The sequence below is a fragment of the Trachinotus anak genome, unplaced genomic scaffold, assembly GCF_046630095.1.
Source record: "Trachinotus anak isolate AG129_WGS33_773 ecotype Australia unplaced genomic scaffold, CSIRO_AGI_Tana_v1 ptg000011l, whole genome shotgun sequence".
Taxonomy (NCBI): domain Eukaryota; kingdom Metazoa; phylum Chordata; class Actinopteri; order Carangiformes; family Carangidae; genus Trachinotus; species Trachinotus anak.
In genome coordinates, this window is record NW_027273862.1 from 13,607,487 (window position 1) to 13,627,800 (window position 20,314).

The window sequence follows — 20,314 nt, forward strand, 5'->3', positions numbered from 1 at the left end:
TGGTCTGCACATGCCTACACAATCCTGAAAAGAGGTCTAATAAGCCAAAATAAGTGAAATCACATACTGTATGTGGGTTTACCATGGGTGTGTTAAAAGTCCTTTAACAATGTATTTAAAGTGTAATTTATTGGATGTGGCTGTATTAGTTATTCCAGAGAATCACCTTATGGGAGTCACAGATGGGCCTTGATTCTGGAATATATTATTGATATGGAAGTTAAAAATTTAAGAAGATTTTTAGCAGAAATGAACAAGGCTGGATCAGACCAGGATTTAGATCTATGGTGTGCATAAATGAGAGAGACAAGAGAGTCAGAAAGAGGCAGATTTGCCTCTTCTCAGACGGGGTCATCAGTCACATTTAATGGCGTCACTGTCGCTGTATCGTATTCAGTTTTTGTCAACTGTTGTTATAAATGGAAATGCAAAGTGTAATGCTAAGTGTAGCTGTAGGCTTTGCTTTTTGGCACAGATGCCTCTATGGACTGTGGCATTTCAGCTAATCTCTTTGAACCACTGGAGAAGGGAATGGGAGATCACTGAGACATACAAACACATTCATTACACCACTAACACTACCTAACACTAACATAGTGCACACAGGCACAGAGCACTAGCTAGCAGCAGCAGTGGCAGTTAGTTACAGTAGGCTAGTCATCTGAATACAAAGACATTTTACACATATTTCTTGATTCGGTTTGACTTACACTTTCTGAGGATATCCTTATCTTTGATCTTCACTGCAAAGAAAAGACCATAAACAACAACTGAACAACTTTGTGCACTGGTGTCAGTGCAACCATTTCCAGCTTAATGGCAGAAATTAATACCTTCAAGCACCTGGGAGTTTACCTGTGTGACAGTTAAGTTGGGATGGTAGGTGAACATGGACAGGCTGTACAAAAAGGGCCAGAACTAATTCTACTTCTTGAGGAGGCTGAGATCATTTGGTGTGAGAGGACAGCTGCTGAGGACTTTCTTTCAGTCTGTGGTGTAAAGTGCCATATTTTATGAGGTTGTATGCTGGGGCAGCAGTATCAAAAAAAAGACACCAACAGACTGAACAACATCATCAGAAAGGCCAGCTCAGTCCTGGGGGAGACACATGGGAGATGGTGGCAGAGAGGTGGATGCTGGCAAAGGTGTCAGCAATCATGAAGAACACGTCCCACTCACTCCACCAAACAACAGAGGAACAGAGGAGTACACAGAGCAGCAGACTGCTCCTGCCCCGCTACAGGAAGGAATGCTTCTGCAGGTCATTTCTCCCTGCAGCCATCAGACTGAACAGCTCTGGACTCTCATTTATCCACTCACCATCTGAATCATCACCTGCACTGGATACTTTTTACGTGCATTTTGGTGTCCCAGCAGAGGAGTCCAAGCCTGACCTTCTTTCCCAGTCTGACTGTCCAGCCAGTACTACTGGTCTGGCTTTACTTAGGTTTAGAACTCTACAAGCTGCTAAAGGGCTAAAGCTTGACTTGGAATTGGCTTCTTTTCTCCTCCATGTGTAACCAAATAAAGTTATATAGCTATATATATAAAGTTAGAACGATACTTAAATGTAAGAATCTCTTCTTACATCTGATCTCAGAACAGCTTTCTGTCCCATAAAAGATCTGATGCCCGTTTGCATTCATCATGCAATTTACTGCTGACTTGTGGTGGCTGAAGGGTATTGTCTCTGCAAGCTAGCTTGCCATCCAGCCGTTGTACCTATCGTTTCTGTCATTTTCGTGGGTGACAGTGTCCCGTTGAGAAAGGCAGGAGCTTGACAAGCGGAAAGGACAGCAGCTTAACTTGGTGCATGCGCATTGGGGATAATCCTTGGGTCTTTAGTAATTACCTACAGCCAAAGTGTGCTAGGCAAGCTATCCATGGCTCTGCTTTTACCGTTCTGAGATCAGTTATGTTGCACGCAACATGTGCAAGTTCAGACGTGTGGAAACTAAACTTGGGCATGAAGCGTGCAGAGGCAACAATGGCAAGAAAATGAGCAAATTACACAAATTTGTCATCTCCGTGTAAGATCTGCAGCAAATCTGAGAAGTTTGAGGCAGAAAATTGTTACAGGAGTAGAGCACCTCCTTTCAGGAATATTTCAGTACATAGGTTGTGTGTGTAGCAGGAGAGAGAGAGGCAGATAGAGACGGAGAGAGAGCGGTGATGCTGGCGACCGGACCAGAAAGTTACCTTGGTAGTTAGCAGTGTAGCTGTGAACGTAGCAGTGCAATGTATGTGCACTGTAGGCCGTTAGTCAGTAAATGAATGCCACGACTCCTCAAGACCGTAGTTCCGCATCTCCCCTGAGCTTCAACTACAGCTAAGACGATGAACCAGAAAAAGTTAACAACACTGAGACTGGAAAATACATGATTCTACAGTCACTGGAGTGTTTCATTATCATGGTAAATATATTGAAGATATAAGTGATTTTATTTTAGTTATTTTTCCTCTATAATGCAGATTTGATATGTTTAGCGTCAGTGTTAGTTGCTTGCCCGGTTTTGCTTGCCTTTCTCCAAAACTCACCGCACGCCACTGTGTTACATGTCTGTTTGCATAACATCAGCTAACTTGCTGTTACTGATATCAATGAAATGTTGCTATTGCTATCTGGCTTACTGTCAGCATTCCTGTGAGGAATATCACTACAATGCTAGCATGGGTTAACGGTTGTGGCTGTATCGGTTTATGTTGGCTCTTGTGTATAAAGGGTAACTTTATTCAGTTGTGTTTCTTGTGTGTTAAGTTGCTGCTTTAACTGGGCTTTGTAGCACCTTGCTGATTGCGAACGTGAAGGGAGAGAAGGGGGGGGGGGGTTGTTGTCAAATAGGTGGCCGGCAAAGCATTTTGAGATGCTGGTGGACTAGCGCGGGAATGATGATTGTTTATAGAACCATTAAGAAAGATGCTTGGTGTAACTGCAGAACTTGCTTGAGAATTATCAGGTCTTTAAGTTTTCTTCAGAATCAAAATAATTCATTGATAGTTGTCACATTCAGTGGCAAATAGCACACAGCAAACAGGAGCTGTTAACAGTGAATTCGGCATGCTGCATTTTCCAAGATTTAAACAACTATAGGCTTAAGAAAAGTTCTCTTGCTTAAGAGTTAACTTAAGCAAGAGAACTTAATCCAACGTTATGCATCCTGTTTCTTGTAAAAGTTTAAATGGGTTCATATGAGTGAAGACTTTAAATGTGTAATGTAGCAAGTCCAAAATACTTTGTAGAAAAATTATACATCATTATATATCAGAAGAACAAAGATATGTGTAGGCAGAGCGCAGCTGCTCAGAATGCGATCGAAGTGCGAGCTTTAGACTTTGCTGGTAATTATTTGTGGGCTTTTTTGTTACTGCAAGCAACCTCTTTCACATTACATGTAGTAATTTGAGCTAATGTTAATATAGAAATATAAGCCTACCAATGAATGCTACATTGTTGGTCTGTGACCCCTTTTTCAGTCAGAGAACTCTCATGACCACAATTTTAACATTGTCATGTAAATCTGATTATGGCATTCTTTTGTGTACTCTAATTGGATTATATAGAAATTGAGGCTAGGGTGCATCAGGATAATATGAGAAAATGTGACATTGTTTTGCAAAATTCTGTGGTTTAAATTAAATTTACAAGATATTGTAAGTAAAAACTTAAGAAGCTAATTTCTACCATTTGTTGGGCTTTTTTATTTTATATGTAAAGAGTTGTTTTCTGATGGATAACAGATGAGCAAAATAAATATTCTTATTAAAACTGTAATATTCATTACAGTTTGCATTAATTACTTGATAGTAATTATTTTGTACTTCCAACTTATTCAAGACATCATTTATTCATTATAGTATATATCAAACAACGTCAGTGCATCATTATTGCTCACAACCAAGTAAGTACATGAATTGACCTCACCAAGGCAGTGACATGTTGACTGTGGTACATTATGACTGTGACACATTAGCATCCATCTCACAGTCTATGAAGAAACCTTTCATTTTTAAATCCCAGTGACATCACAGATTCAGGGGCTCACTCTCTGATTTTTAGCTTTAGTGAAATAGTTTGAGAGTGGAGGCAGCAAAGATGACAGCATCAGTGAAGCATCAAGAGTGCTGGGGAGGGATCAGCTGAACTCAGAGAGCATTAAAGGAAGTCTTCAACAGTTTTAGAAACCCATCTTATTAATCAGTAATCGAGCTGTCTTAGAACCAGAAGCACTTTTTTTGTTTATACCTTTGGAGGTAATTTGATTGACTTGCACAAACAAAAAACATGTGAGACTTAAAGTGCTGACGTTTGAATGCATTAAATTGTAGTCATTTAAATATGAAATCTTAAAATCTGTCCTACGTTTTAAGTTGCAGGCTACATGGTTTTTCTTAATCAGATTAGTTTTTTTTTTTTTTTGAATGAGAAAGAAATTTTCCTGTGGCCACATAATGAAATGCACTCACTTTTATGTGCATTCATAAATCTATACCGTGTTGCATTTGTTTGATTCATGCCCTTACGTTAGAGCACTGAAGTCACCCCTTAAGTCTTAAACTGAGATGGGCTGGTCCCCACAGGCCAATTCATTACTGGGATAATCCGAGTGTGTAGCTTCACTGCCTCTGGACAACTACACACACGCACACAAACAAGGCCTTTACACATGCTCCAGCTCTTACCCATCTGTAGCGAAAGCCTATGCAAGTTTCAGAGTTTGTTTCTCTTCATCCTTCATGGATATCTTATTAATTTATCCTCAGAGACTGTCCCAGCATGTGTGTATTTGTGTAATGCGTGTCACAACTTGCCACTCTCAGCACTTTGAAACCTGCTGCAGTGAGGGAAGTTTCCTTTTATTTTCATGCTAAATGCTTTTAAATTATGGAGCTGCTGTATTTGATGTTCAATTTGTTTCCTAATATCAAGTGTATTGCATCAATATCTTTGAAGCTGAAATACAGAACAACACAAGTCCTGATATATTGCACAGGAGACCTAGAGCTAAATAATTAAATTACAACAACGAATTTCTCTGTTTTTCATCCACCAACCAACCAACCAAACCACAAAAACAATTTTACTGCACATGCAGTATTGAGGAAATGTACTTTAGAGAGCGTGTGTGTGTGTTTCTGACTCGGTGTTTCTTTGTTGCCTGTGGTACCATAACGTGTTAGATGGCTAATGAAGGTCAAGAGTGTGTCCGTAGGATTAGATCATGCTACCAAGGAGACAGTCCTCTCTTCGACAGTGGACGTTGTTACGAGACATGGATGACAACCATTAAAAAGTCTGTCATAGGAGGGATGGGGATGTGCACAAGTTTACATGAGAAGAATGATAGAATATTCAATATTAAGAAGGCTGCAAGGAAAGGGGACTGAGAATGAAAGGAATGAGAGGTAAATTCAAGCTGGACTCACTGGAATTGTTTTTAAGTTTTAATATTTTAAACCATGAATCAAAAAACTAAAATTTAGGGTACGTTGTCCGGTTTGTCTGTTTTCTTTTATAAAGAATAATCATAATAGATTAAAAGTGGAGATACAATAAATTACACATGAAAAAAGAAAGAAAAACCCCATTATAAAATCCAATTATTTCCATTACCTATGTCAATTTTCTAAAATAAACTGGGAAAAGCAAAAGAACATGATACATCTTTTCAATCCTGTTTTTTTTTTTTTACATTTTAAATCATATAGCGGCATAGATGCACATTACTGAAATGTCCCCATTTTGATGTGTACTGATGTGTCCTATTTTTCATTCTGATAGAAACCAGCTACCTAGCCAAGCTGAATAAACCATTGCTGAAATGATGGCTCCCGTGGGGACGTCCATCCTCTTAATAGTATCTGTGTGCCCACCATTGAACTTGTCTGAAATAAATCTGCAGCACTACAGTTAGGTGACTGTGAGTGGATGTATAAGCTTAGTCAAAAATCCAAATGAGGACTGTTAAGAAGTGGTATTAAATTATGAATTGTCTGCTAATAAAATCTGAATTAGAGAACATTTTCACAGCAGCTAGTCCCATCTGAACCCTGACACTTGTACCTGTTTGCATTATTTGTCTGCCCACATCTTGGATGGTGTCCAGTAAGAACTTGTGAAAAATGTCTTTCCTTCTTTTCTCTCTATTAAGAATTAAATTCTCTTTTCAAAAGTTGTCTCTGCGGACCGCATTTTCTAACAAAGTGAGGAAAAACCACTGAATAATGTATTGTAGCCACATGTCCCAGATCCATTATACTCAGGTGGACTTGTGACCTTTGAGGTGTGTGTTAATGTGCAGTTCTTTTTGACCCCATTGTGGCACAGAGGAGGTGTCTCACCTGTAGGTATTGCCAAAAGTTATGTTTAAGAAGATTTACCTTTTCTACTTCCAACAAATGTTTTTAGCCCACATGCAAAGAGTGAGGATTCCCATTTTGCACCCGTACTTCAAAAGAAGTGGAGCTTTGACTGTATTTGACTTCCTGCTGATACTATCCTCTGAACGAAGATATGTATCCATATTACAGTCACAGCATTTGAGACTATGCAGCTGTGGCAGAGCCCACTTTGGTGTGTGACCAAGTGTAAAGGGATGGAGATATAACACTAGCTTGTACTATGTCAGTATCTGAAATGCTCTTTATGCTTCACTAGTAAACCAGGCGCACGGTGTGTTTCTCCACTGAGATGTCAATCAAGTCACTATTCTTGTGTGCAAGCAAAGTCATACAGGTTAATGACAAGAGCTTTACTGAGCAGCTATAGTGAAATCTAAAATTAGTGATCACAGCCACAGTTATGATGATGTCAAACACATACTGGATATGCTTCATGGACAGAAGAAGTACTCACAGTACAGTAGCTGGAATGTGTTTATTATAGGAGCAAATATGATAAAAGTCCTGCTTTTCTGTAAAAATGACCAGGATACTGGGAAATAAGACAGTGAGTGGTGTATCCCATGGCCCTGACAAGATGTCATCAAGTGTGCCAGAGTGCTGGTTCACATAGGAAACAGTCGGTGCTGGTGTTTTGACATGTCTCATATGCTACTTGTGTGCATGTATGTGTGCATGTGTGTGTGTGTGTGTGTGTGTTGCACTTTAGGGGCAACAGAAAGCTGTCTTTCTTTGCTGTCACAAAGTTCCCAACTTTGTATTACCCAGCTTATGTCATTGTTTTGTCAAAGCAAAATTTCCCTTGTCTACTCTGAAATGCAAATATCCAAACCCCTAAATGCTTATAGTCTTTAACTTTAATGAGAGCATATGTTATATCTCTTGAGGGCCACTGTAGAGACCCCCCTTTAAATATACAGGCCAGAAATGATCCAAAATGTGTTCCCATTATATTCTTGTTTTGATAACAAATTTAACATTATAGAAAGAATGGAGGATTTAGCTGTGTAACTCCATCTTTAAAACTGCAAAATATAACTTGGATACAACACATCCTTAATTCTTGAGTTGGGTACCTTAATGCGCTGTAATGTATTGTGATCTTTGTCCATAATGCCACAACAGGTACTGCTGATGTCCAGTCCCTGGGTGTTACAACATCTCAATCATCACAAAAAAGGCTTTGTTGTTCCCCAGCACAATCTGTAAAGATCGGTTTATGAGAAAGCAGTGTCACAATTCAAAACTGACATTAGTTGTTTGTTGTACATCTTCTGCCAAAATAATTTTGAGTGTATTATCCATTGATTTTGCACCTCCCATTTCAGTGAGCTATTCTGTGTGGATGTTAGAAATATTATCAGAGGGAAAGTCTGTTTTCACCTTCCACTGAGCATTTAGTTCTTCAGTCACTGTCTCACCTCTAGTGCTACTTTCCAAATCCTCCACTCTCTTACCTAAGTTCTCAATTCACTTATATAAGTTGGCCTATTTAAAGACAGGTTTTATGGTTTTAAATTGTACATATCTGTTAACTACAAATACGGTCTCTAAGTGCTCTTGGTTTTCTCAACTTTTCTTAAAATTAAATTGCTCAATTGCATGTTTTTTTTTTACTCAGCTGAAAGAGTGTTAGGCTACATAATTACTTGTAAATAATATAATTGCATTCTGTATGTCTGTTTTAAAAAAAGACACTTTTTACATTAGTCTGTAATTATGGTTGCATTATAATGCAACAATAGTGTAATCTAACTAACAGTAGGTCTAAAGGAAGATGAGTTTCGTAACACTTTGATACCATATTGAAATGAATAACATCAATTAAACACTTAAACACTGCTGCAGTATTAACGGGGTTAGAAGAATTGTATGCAGAATTACTCAATAGTATTTTCATCCTTATTGAAATGTGATGGAAGGATCTTTTATGGCCACCATCACAGTCGTAGCTGCAGTGTGCAGTGGCCCTGATGTGTTGTGGTCAATTGAGGATGTGGTTGAGGCCTTTGTTTCAGAGCACATCCATCATGTTGCCTGCTGGAGTTGGTGGTGATCTCTGTGTTTGCTTCGACTGTGTGGCGTGTCAAGGTTGAATGTCCGATTGCTGTGATGTGAAGCATGAACAGTGTCAGTGTTGTAACTCGAACGTGTGTTGTTTGACCTGGTGTTCAGCCGTGGCAAACTGTATAATGCGGCCATGTTCTGTTTTTACTCTCACCTGCATTCTGTATGTGTAAGATTTTCTCTGGTCTTGTTCTCTGTGCTCTCATTGTGCCTAGAAAGGAGAGGTGCAGTGTGGACAGTTATTTAATGTTTCTTTTCTTGTCACAAGAGAAGCAACTCACGAGAAGTCCGGGAAATATTTCAGTGGAAACAGCACATTAGAGCTGTGTGTTGAATGGCATCGCCCTGCATAAAGAAGATATTGCCATTTTAATGTTTCCCACTCACTGACTCACCAACACTTGCAAAGCATAACCACTGGTCTTACTATTGAGTTGTGGTTCCCAGTGTGGGCTCCATGCACCTGCAGAGGGCTGCAACTTGCAATTCTTTTTATACTCTTAAGTAATTGTTTTCTCTATGAACTGAGTCATCTTTAGGTCAATAAAAGTGAATAGCTATGAAGAATGCCCATCACAATTTCCCAGTTCAAAACCCAAAGATATTCCGTGAACAACAGTAGAAGACGAAGAAAAGCAGAAATATTCACATTTGACAAGCTGAATCTTTAGCATTTTTGATAAAGAAAATAGTCCACTGATCATTGTTTATTATCGAAGTACCTTTCTCATACTCTGTCGATTGGCCTTATTAATGGACTTAATGAGCTGAATGGGAGTAGTTTTGCATTTCAGTACCTGTGCAGTGTTTTCCATTGAGTCAAAAGCTTTTGAAAACTTAGCATATCAATTATTTATGATATAATGAAAATAAAAGAACATTTGGATTTAAAGAAAATAGTTTGGATCCTAAAAATTAGTAGGTAATGAATTTGTGTCCCCCTGCTTGTAGTGACCCCAGGTTATACAGCACTGTGATTGTATTACATACATTTTGGCATTCTTGTGCTTGACTTGAGTGAGGATTTCAGAGGGGATCCTGGAAGCTTAACAGGCTTATCCCACCTTGTTATCCCTTATTGTTCTCCTGCCTCCATCCTCCACATCCTCAGCCTTCCTCCTCCTCAGCTAACCTCTGCTGCACTATATATATCTATAGATATGGTCAGAGTTGGTATATCTGCTCAGTCTCATACATTAGGGGTTTTCAGTCTGGAGTTGGGACCTCTCATGAGCATGTTACACAGTCATGGGGTCTGTCTGCCATACAAATGTATGAGCTTGTCTATATTTTAAAAAAAAGATTCTTTAAGTTGTGCTTTTTGTGAAATTTTGAGTATATTCAACCCAGACTGCATCAAGGTCAGCTGTAGGAAGTTCTTATTTTAATGGTTCATGTGGTAAGTAGGTGGACAAATTCTGCAATATTTCTTTGTTAGAGCCTTGCAATTCATGATCGTCTTCTTTTGCATCACATGTATGTTAATGCAAAGAGGGTGTTTGGTTTGACATGGAAGATGTAAATAATGTCTGGCTGTGACAGAATCAGTCACTTTATTTGCTGTAGTGAAGTGTAGTAAATGCAGAGGAATTTGTCTTAATGACATTGATGTTAAAATTTAAGGAGCAAAATGTCTTGTGTGGAAATTTATCATGAATAACTTATTAGTAAATTAATTTGGCTTAATTATTACCATAAAAGATGAGATCATTAAGAGGATTTTGGCTTTCTGCATTTTAAATGATGTTCTTTGGGGTAGAATTTCGCTGGAAATCTACTGAACATAACAGCAAAGAAAAAACTGTTGTGCTACCACCACACATAAAACTAAAGATCTTTACTTATTACTTATTGTTATCAGCTTGTTATCAGTTCAAGCATCCTTCTTCATCCTCTACAAACACAACAATATCAGAGAAAGGCAACAGGTTTACTTTACAGAAAGTAAACAGAATTTATTGAAAATGTAGTTTGAATTTGCATAAATAATAGTTGAAGGTAATTACATTAAACTGCTACTATTGACCATAATTTCCAAATCTTACAATATTGCTTATGTCGTACCTTTAAACACATTGCTGTGGGAACAATGAGACTTTGTGCAGGAGTTCAGTAAAGGATGTATAAGACACAGAAGGTACACTCGACACTCTGTCACTTGGCAGGATGAGCTCTGACTTCTTCTGAAGTCTCTCTGAGGGCCCAATTAGAAAGTCAGAGGCAATGACTTCCCAACAGTGATAATACCAGAGTACTCAGAGTCTTTTTCTGTTCTTTTTCTTTTTAAGCTCAGACTGACACAGGTGACCAAGCTGTGTATTGTCATGGTCTTTTGAGAACACAGGCCTCAGCTCCTCACTGAAGACACTCTGCAGGGACAAAGTATTTTTATTGGTATTTTATTGATATTTAGTTGACTGTATTATGTCAATATCTGGAGACATCTTAATCATTCTGCTTGATTTCAGTAGTGGAATGTAACTTGTATTTTTTGAAGTACTATTGTGAGGCTTACGTCTATTTTATAATTATACCACATTTTTCAGAGTTTTGTACATTTTACTCCACTACATTATTTCACAGCATAAGTGACTAATTACTTTTCAGATTGATATTTTTCATGGGAGGGAGCCAGACCCTGGGTTGGGACCCACTGGACTAAACTAGTCAACTGCATATAAAGTAGTTAAGACTAGCTCTACCCTGATGAGCTACAGAAGAATGAACAATAATAATAATATATCAGTCACAGGGATGAAACAGGTGCTTTTACTTTGACACATTTTCCTGCTGAGACTTTTGTACTTTTACCTAGGTGTAATTTCCATGCAGGATTTTTACTTTACACGCAATGAAGTATTTTTACATTACTGTATTCATACTTTTACTGAGGTAAATGATCTGAATACTTCATCCACCCCTGCTTGACTTGATATTTTTTACTCTGCTTTCAATATCACTAATCCCGCTCTGCCCCATAGATTATCCTTTTACACCTGATCCTGAACCTCTTTCACATGACTGCTGATCTAGCTACAGTTTGTGAAAATAGGCCTAGAATATTCTATTTCCATACCTTTCTATTTAGGGTAATCATACAATAATCATACATCATGATCCAATACTGAGACAGTTGTTGCTTATAAAATGGCTGTTGGGCTATGGCTAACAGTATTGATCAGTATCAAACATTAAAGTTGTTTGTAGTAACAGCACAGATGATTATTTTCTTCATATTTTCATTTCATATTTATATTCAGAGTTGCTCTTTCTAATTCACTCTTTATTGTAATAAATACACCCTTCATTGTATTATTAAATAGTATGTCCAGAATTAAATGAAGCAAATACATAATTTAGGAGGGAACCTTCATATTAATGTTCACCTTGTCAGCTGCTGCGTCTATATCTGATGCCCTCCCTTGACCCCCACATGTAATTTCACACCCACTGTTGTAATCTCCGGGCCCATCACAGCCCCAGCATGCAGCTAAACTCCTACACTCATCCCTTGCCTTCTCTGATATGAACGGCCCAGGAGATGGCCATGAGCTCCAGTTTGATACAGTCCCTTTTCTCTCTCTCTCTGTCTGTGTATGGGGTTATACCAGGACAAGAAGTTATTTGAAGGGTTATTTGAAGAGGCACTGATGTAAATACTATTCTTGCAGATTTTTCAGGCTTGTCTTGAAATTGTTAAACCAGTTTAAAGGTTTTTTACCCCAAAATGTAAGTATAATATGCATAAGTTGTTAAAATGTGTTGCTCAGAAGATTAGAAATGTTAGATGTTGTAAAACAAACTTTGATGCATCTGTGCAGTCTGAGTAATAATGCTTTTCTGATTACATTTTTGTAAACAAACGTGATTGTATGATGCGTCCATGGCAAGAAATTGATTGTATTTACCTTTGCTTTTATTTCTATCTCAACTGCATGCTCTGTTTTCAACCTTGACAACACGTAATTGAGTGTTGCCTCTAGGCATGGTGCTGAAGTGAAACATGACTTATTTTTGGTGGTTTTAATGGGACTGTGATTGCCTGCAGTACCCTACTGAGCCCTCTGACTTCCAGTCATCCTGTTTGCCCCAGCAAGGTTCAACTGGTCACTCCATGCATCAGAGGAATATTTCACCAAGAAATACTTTTACATATTTATATACCGTGAATCTGGAATCATCAGTGCAAGTATTTTTTTTTCCTTTTTTGTTTTGATGAAATACTCTCAATTTCCCTCAACCTAGCCAGTCTAGCTTTAAAAAATGTTATTTGTTGGATAAATATATACATCAGATTGTTGAGGAGTAACTTTAGGTTGATATCTTTTTTTATCTACCTTTTTTTACCAGCAGGTAAAAAACCTGCACAAAAAGCACAGCTGTGATTAATAGCATCCATAATTTCATATAGGTGGGCCAGTTCCAGAGTCCTGATATTTTTCATACTGGTTCAGTGGAATTGTTTACTGAGACCCTTTTCAGTGAAGATATTTTGACTTGATGCAGCAGGAAAAACATGGGCGTGAGAGTCATTTAGCTTCTTCAGTTCAGGGTCCTTGTGCATGCTGGCTCTCTGTCACACTGTCATACCAGGACATCTAAGCAGTTCAGACACATCTTTAATGTTACTAGTGACATCTGTGATTTTCCTGCTGTGAAAAAAGTCTAGGGGGTATTTGTTTGAAAGCAAACAAGTAACTGTATATAAGCAATTTTATTTGTCATTACTGACAGAAGAAAAGCAATATATTATATTTAAGATGGTGCATTGTAGCTGGTTCATTGCATATAGAGCTGCAGTTTAGGAATAGGTATAGTAAGGGGGAGAGAGAGGCTGCTATAGGCATGCCTTCAGTTATAGTCTTCAAATGAAGTTTATGTGAAGCTGCTATTATTGACAGGAAGTTGGGAACACTTCTCTTGATGTGTTAATCCCCAATAATTACAGACTGATCGATTAAGTTTTTATACTATATATGCTAAACAGCATTACCCAGAACTCTCATTCTGGCTTTTGAACAGTGTTGAGTGTTTTCCTTAAAGATGTCACATTGAGTATTGAACCCATAAGCACAGTAATCAGTAGCAATCCATCCTCCTGCTATGAAAGTGTCAGACAGTGCCACATTTTATTTTGCTGCTCTGCTGATGACGGTAAGGTGAGCGTCTCTGGAAGATCTTTCACTGAAACTACACATATACGCTAACATTATTCTGGCTCTTCAGCTCTAGACGTGGTGTTTGATATTGTCTAAAGAATCTTATTTTCAGCATTGGTCTGATTATTTAGTATCAAGTGTTGAGGATTAGTGCACCCATCTTTCTGTCATTTGAAGAATATCAGAAAGCATTCATGCTTTTATATCATCTTTATTAATTTAGATCAAACTCTACCTGCTGATATAATACTTGTTGATGTGATGGTTTACTCTAGGGACCTCACTGTCAACACAAGAGGGAATGTACAACCACAACAGATAGTAGGGTCATTAAGACAGCCTTTTTAGTGTTTCTGCAAGCGAAACAGTCATCTGTGTAACTTGCACAATAATCAGCACATCAGCAAAAAACAATAAACAATCGGTTAAAAGACAGCATTTAATAAATGTGGCGTAATGATAAGCATGATTTTAAATGATGTTTGAGATATGTGTGGGCTCATTTAGTAGCCTAGTTGTTATTCTTTTCTTATGTAGATGGTAAGGGCCAAGAGTTACTTCACAGTAAGAGATACAGAGATGTGAAAGCTCAATCCATTCTATCAGCAATGTTTCCACATTTAGAAACTTAATCACTTGACCATCTCTGCGCTCATCAAATGTACTTATTTCTATATTTTTGACCCCCTTTGTTTGACTTTTGATCATTAACATAATACAGCAACATTGTAAAAGTATTGAAAATGTTCACATTGAATAAAAAAAAAATGTTTTCTGGACTGGTTTGTTTTGTCCAAGGGAACTGTGTTGATATGCTTTATTTGCTAAATTGTTGCAGTACCTTAACCTCTGAATTTATATAATGAGGCAAAGAAATCAATAACTTTTGGCCGCTTTTTGTCCATTTTTGCCAAAAGGGTTTGAGCCAGCAGATATATGATCCCTCATGTGAGAGTGGAGGGAATGTGTCCCCTGTCACCTTCCAAAAAGCTTGCTAAAAGCCCTGAATAATGGCTCTCTGGTGTGTTTTACTGAGCCAGTGCCTGCAGTGGAAAACATAGAAACACTTGATAGAAACATTATCCTAATGTACCATATAGCGATGCAGATACAGGAAGAAATTAATGCAGTATCTAGTGTTGGGGTTTTTAGACAGTAAAATGCACCAGTGATAATTTAGTCACCAGATTCCATTTCTTTGCACCTTGGCTCATGTTCAAAAATCAGGATAACTCAGGATAACAACACGTTGACAGATCTCTATAATATAACAGCATATGTCATCATACTGCTCAAGCCTAAATGATGCTGGCTCAAACACAGGGACAAGGACAGTGGAGAACAGCCTCAGTAAGCAGTAATATGAGTGGACAGAGTGCAACAACATAAGTCGTGACTACAGCGTCCTGAGCTGCATCAGGACAGAAGTCAGTGTGTCGACATGTCAGGCTGAAAAGGACAGAGAACCTTAGCGTGAGTGGATTGGCTGACTTTTATCTAGAGAGAGAGACACACACACACACAAAGATAGAGGACAGAGGAGGAGAGAGAGTGCTCAGCTTCCCCTGAGTCAGTGGCCAGTGTATTGTGCAGTGCTTGATTTTTTCCCCCCAAGGATTTGTTCAGTTTGGCTGGGTGGTTTAAGGTCCTCCCTCAAGAGCACATTTTCACATCATTTGGGAGTAATAAATATTACAATATTTACAAAAACACTGCACAGATTGTTGTTTTTTATAGTACACTTAGCAAGAAGAAAAGAAAAACGTGGTCATTGATTACTAAGCGCTATGTAGCTCAAAGTAATCCTCAACATTTTCTTGTGTGATCACTGAGCAAAACAACATTGGTAAAACAAGGCTTATAGTGAATGGATTTGGATTTTCTCCCCTTCCCAGGTGACAATGTAACAGCGATTGGCTACTTACCAACATTTTTGTGCAGTCATACATCTGTATGCAGGTCTGTAGATGTCTGTAGGCAGGTCTCAGTGAGTTCACATCAGTATAGTATTATTTCATTTATATGGTAACACTAATTAGCAAATATCAGTGTCTGCACTCACCATACCTGGCTTGTTAGCTTAGGGTTTAGGATGGTAATCATTCCGGTAGACAACTCATAGTTCTTTCCCTTATTTGGCCTAGGCACAGTGCAAAAACACTAAGTCTTCTAATGGTTGGAAAAACTGAAATAGTGTAACAGTAGGACAAGTGTATAGAGGTCAAACCTTTTTTAATTTTTTTTTTTTTTGGGGGGCTTTTGTGCCTTTATTATAGTGCAGTGGAGACTGACAGGAAAGGGGGTAGAGAGAGGGGAATGATATGCAGGAAAGAGTCCAGCCGGTTGGGAGTCGAACCAGCGACTGCCTGCTAAGAGCGTCTTGTGCTCACATGATACGTGCCCTAACCACTTGACTACTGCGCCGCCCCAGTCAAACCTTTTTTAAACAGAGATCCCACTATATTGTCGTTAAAAGACCCCTGATTACACTGCCTTTGCTTTTTTTTTTACACTGAACCAAACAGAGGCGACGTAATGCAGCCCCCTTGTGTGATTTTTAGACAGCATGCTGGCCTTCTGGAATCAAAGGTGTGACATGTAACACAACAGCATCGTCCCACCATGCCGGCTCTCTCTTTTACACAGACATCGATTTGGCTCTGTGACTACCTCCCGGATTAAAGGCAGGACAATGATCCTCCCTATTCTCTGTTTGTACCCTTTGTACAGAATGGCAAGGGAGAATAAAGGCACGGCATTCCCACCTTGGAAAGGCTGTGTAAAAGGGGCTATAAGTCACCATACTCAGTAATATCATTTACACAACAATGTTTATGTAAAGTTTGCAAACATTAGCTAACATTAGCCAAAATGTGCTCGTGGTCATACCAGACCGAATGAGGCTGTTGCAGCAACACCCCTGACTGTGTTGAATTGAGCAAATGTATGCTATTTTGCTTATGATTTTAAACATGATTTTTAAAAGAAGAATGTGTTGTTTCTTCTTTCCAATATGACATAATCTGGATTTAAACAGTACCCGAATCCACATTACAAATGTGATGATATGTCCCTTGGCCTAACAATAAGCTTTTAAAATACCCTATGAAACAAACAGATAATCAGTAAATCAGGGTAAAAAAAAAAGCATGCTGTAACCTCCTTGTCAGAGGCAATGAATGAGTGATTGAATGAATGAACATTTCTGCACGTCTCTGCATGCTTGCAGGGTTAAGTGTCCGCTGGGCTGTGTTCCAGACAGCTGATGCATGTCTCAGCCTGCTGTGCTGTTTGCACTCTCTTATAAAAAAAAAAAAAGGGAGAAAAACAGTGCTGGATGCATGTCACATCCTCCCTTCCATCCATCAGCATTACTGATAACTGCTCCTCCAGCACTGCACCCCCCCCATGTGCAATACATTTGTCCACATACTCATTCACAATTCTCTCCTTCCAGACTTTCTTCAGCCTCACCATTGAAGCTCTTATTTATCATTTTAATAGAACAACAACAGCTCTGAGGAGTATATGCTTCCACCATGCATACAGAGTCAAAACATAGGAAGGACTTCTGAAGCACTTCCTCAGACCAATCTTCTCAAATTTGTTTCTCTGCTTTCAGGGTTCCATCCACCTTACTATTGAATTACACTCTCTTGTGTACCATTTTCTGCACATAAGAGAACAAAAACAGCTCAAAGCAAAAGGAGAAGCAGTGTATAATGTGAGTGGAGCAGCAGGAGCCCAGCGGTGTCATGTCTGTGTCCTGGTAGCTCAAAGATAGTGCTGGCTGCAGACGGAAGAAATGACTGTGGAAATGAGGTCTTGGTTTGTGTGTGCTGGTTGCAGTGGGTTTCAGAGACTTTACTAAATAAGTCTACTAAAACCAAACATTTTATTGCTCATACATGCATCTTGTATTGCTTTCCTGTTGGCAACTGTGTTTAACCCTTCAACATTCAGTTTTTCCCTTTATTTCCCTTTTATTTCCTCTTGAGAAATTGTATCCACTTGTTCCAACTTTTCATTGTAGCAATGCCATGTTGAAATATTCCAACCGAAGACTTTTGTGGCTTTTCATGAAAATACTGTACGCCTTGTGCATCAATTCATATACATTTCCCCCAAAATGTGGCCTGACATATTTGATATTTTGGAAACTTTGGGATCACCACTTTGGGTTTTAACAATGTTTACATAACAGTTTGTAATTACCAGTTTCTTTGTTTTTTGCATAATACATTTTTAGTTTTGAGGACTATTGAAAAATCCCAACACAACCCAAGATGAAAATCTTATATTGTTCTGGAAATGAGGTTTTAAACAATAATATAGCAAGCAAGCTGGTCGCCTCTTTAGAGTTTTTAAAGTTTTTACTGGCTCCGTCAGTGTCTCTCTTTCCCAGTCCGACTCCCAGTCCCAGCAGAGTCAATACTGGTCTGGCTTTACCAACAACGTTAGCAAACTTGCTGTTACCAATACAGTGAATGTGTTCGGCAAATGTTGCTATTGCTAGCTGGCTAACTGTCAGCATTCCTTTGAAGCATATCACTGCAATGATAGCCTGGGCTAATGGTTGTGCCTGTATTGCTTTTTGTAGGCTCTCGTGTACACAGGGTGACTTTATTTAGTTGTGCTTTTTGTTGTGTGTTTAGTTTTTTTTTAGCTTTTACTGGGCTTTCTGACTGAGAACGTGAAGGGATTAGATGGTTGTGGCCAACGAAGTATTTGTTTTGGTCTGAGATGCAGGTGGTCTAGTGTGACATCTAGTGGCAGCGATGATTGTTTTCAGAACCTTTAAAATCGCTTTCTTTGTTCAACCAATGTTCAAAACCCAAAGATTCATTCATTTTACAGTGATACATTACAGAGAAAAACATCAAATTTTCACAGTTTTAACCAGCAAATTTTGGCATAATTGCTTCAAAAATGTAAACAATAAATTCAAAACAACTTTTTTTGTAATCAAGTTGGGTACCACTATTAGCATTACAAAACCCAATATTATTTTTCTGTGTGAAGAATCATGACTATAAAAATAGACTTCAGTGCACTTTTCCTTTCAAAATGACCTCTTGACCACTTCCAATTCCTCATTCTTTACCAAACTGTTGCTCCTCTTTCTCTAGTGTCTCTCTAGGACTATTCAATTTTCTTTTTGCTTTGCTTTCCCTCTAGCCCACCCTTTTCTCATCACCCTCTCTCTCTTTCTCTCTCTCCTTTTTATCTGCACATCTTGTCCTCTCTCGTCCATTGCTGAAATCCTCCCATATGCTCAGCTCCGTCAGAGCAGGTGGCAAACCACAGGTGGACCCCACACCCCCGCTCAGACTGGCTGCTGTCCTGTGTGTCCAAATTCATGTTGCCACTTTGCACGCTAAGCAGGGGAGGGAGGGGGTGCAGGAAGTTCTCTTTCATTTTGATGACCAGGTGGTTTGACTGAGTCACCTCTTAGTGGCCTTGAAGCTGGACACATATCCTTTGGTATGTTAGACCTCTCTTGTGACTACATAAATACATTTCCCTTCTTCCCAGCCTTTGTTTTATATCACCGCTTTATAAGAGTGGGTTAGAAATTGCAGTATAGCAATTTCACTAATAACATTTTAGTACAAATGATTTATTGGAGAAAAGGAATTAAGTGGGATCATGAGTACAGCATGAAGGGGCTGTCTTTAAGAAATGAATTTTGGCAGTTAATGAAACTCAGTGATTTATCCCTCTGAAAACAAATTATACAAAGCATTATGCCAATTCTCTGGGATATTGGTGACATTTAAGAGTTAGTGACCTGGTACTTTTATGGAATTTGTAGGTGTTAGATTCTATAACAGTTTTCATTTAATGTTCCGCAGATATCTGCAGAACATTAATGTTTTCACATAGTTTTATAGTGCCAGCTGTGTGAGTTCACACTGCCTTAGGCTAGTCATCATGTGTGTAATTCAGAAAACATTGACTCAAGGGCCTCACTTTTCTGCAGAATGTGCTGGACAGAATTTTACAGCTTATGGTCAAATATGTAATTATTCAAGCCAACGTGATTGGAAAACAGAACGAGAAAAAATGACTTATATATGAGTATCTAGCCTCTGTTTGCAATCCAGGTACATGTTTGTCAAATGGTTCCCCCTGCTAATGTTTAGCTGGGTCACTGGATGCACTTCAGCCGGGGAAACATGCTGAGGGGGTGGGAGATGTGACAGGACTGCAAAGCTTTATAAATGGATAAAAGAACCCCTGTATGGACGTGTTGAGGATGTGCTGAGAATAAAAGGAAAGAGGATAGGAATGGAAGAGAGACAACTCCACGTTGTTCCGTCTTGGTGCATTAACCAGCTCCAGCATCTTCATGATAGTTACTGTAATGTAAACTTCCATATCTCTCTTTCTTTCTGCCTTTTACAGATGCATAATTTCTGCAAAGGCCAAAAGACTGTAACAAGTCCATTGTGTGTTTTTAGAAGTAAAGTTATCTTTGCTATACTGGAGCACACGGCTGCCATCTCTTGAATAATTCTATTTGTTCCACTCTGAAGATTGTCTCTTTTTTCTCTCCTTCGGGAATACATAAATGTCTGCCCTTGGTGTACTGTCGCAGATTATTAGAAAGATGTGTTTACACAGTGAGTAGTATTTGTCATGTGTTTTCACCTTGGCACATAGGCCAAAGATGATTACCAGACAAT

General features: G+C 38.7%; 1 protein-coding gene across 3 annotated transcripts in view; it reads left to right on the top strand.

Moving 5' to 3' along the window:
- The window catches only part of kiaa1549lb (KIAA1549-like b), a 60,554-nt gene that overhangs the window by 5,685 nt on the left and 34,555 nt on the right, over window positions 1–20,314 (top strand). The window lies entirely within an intron of this gene.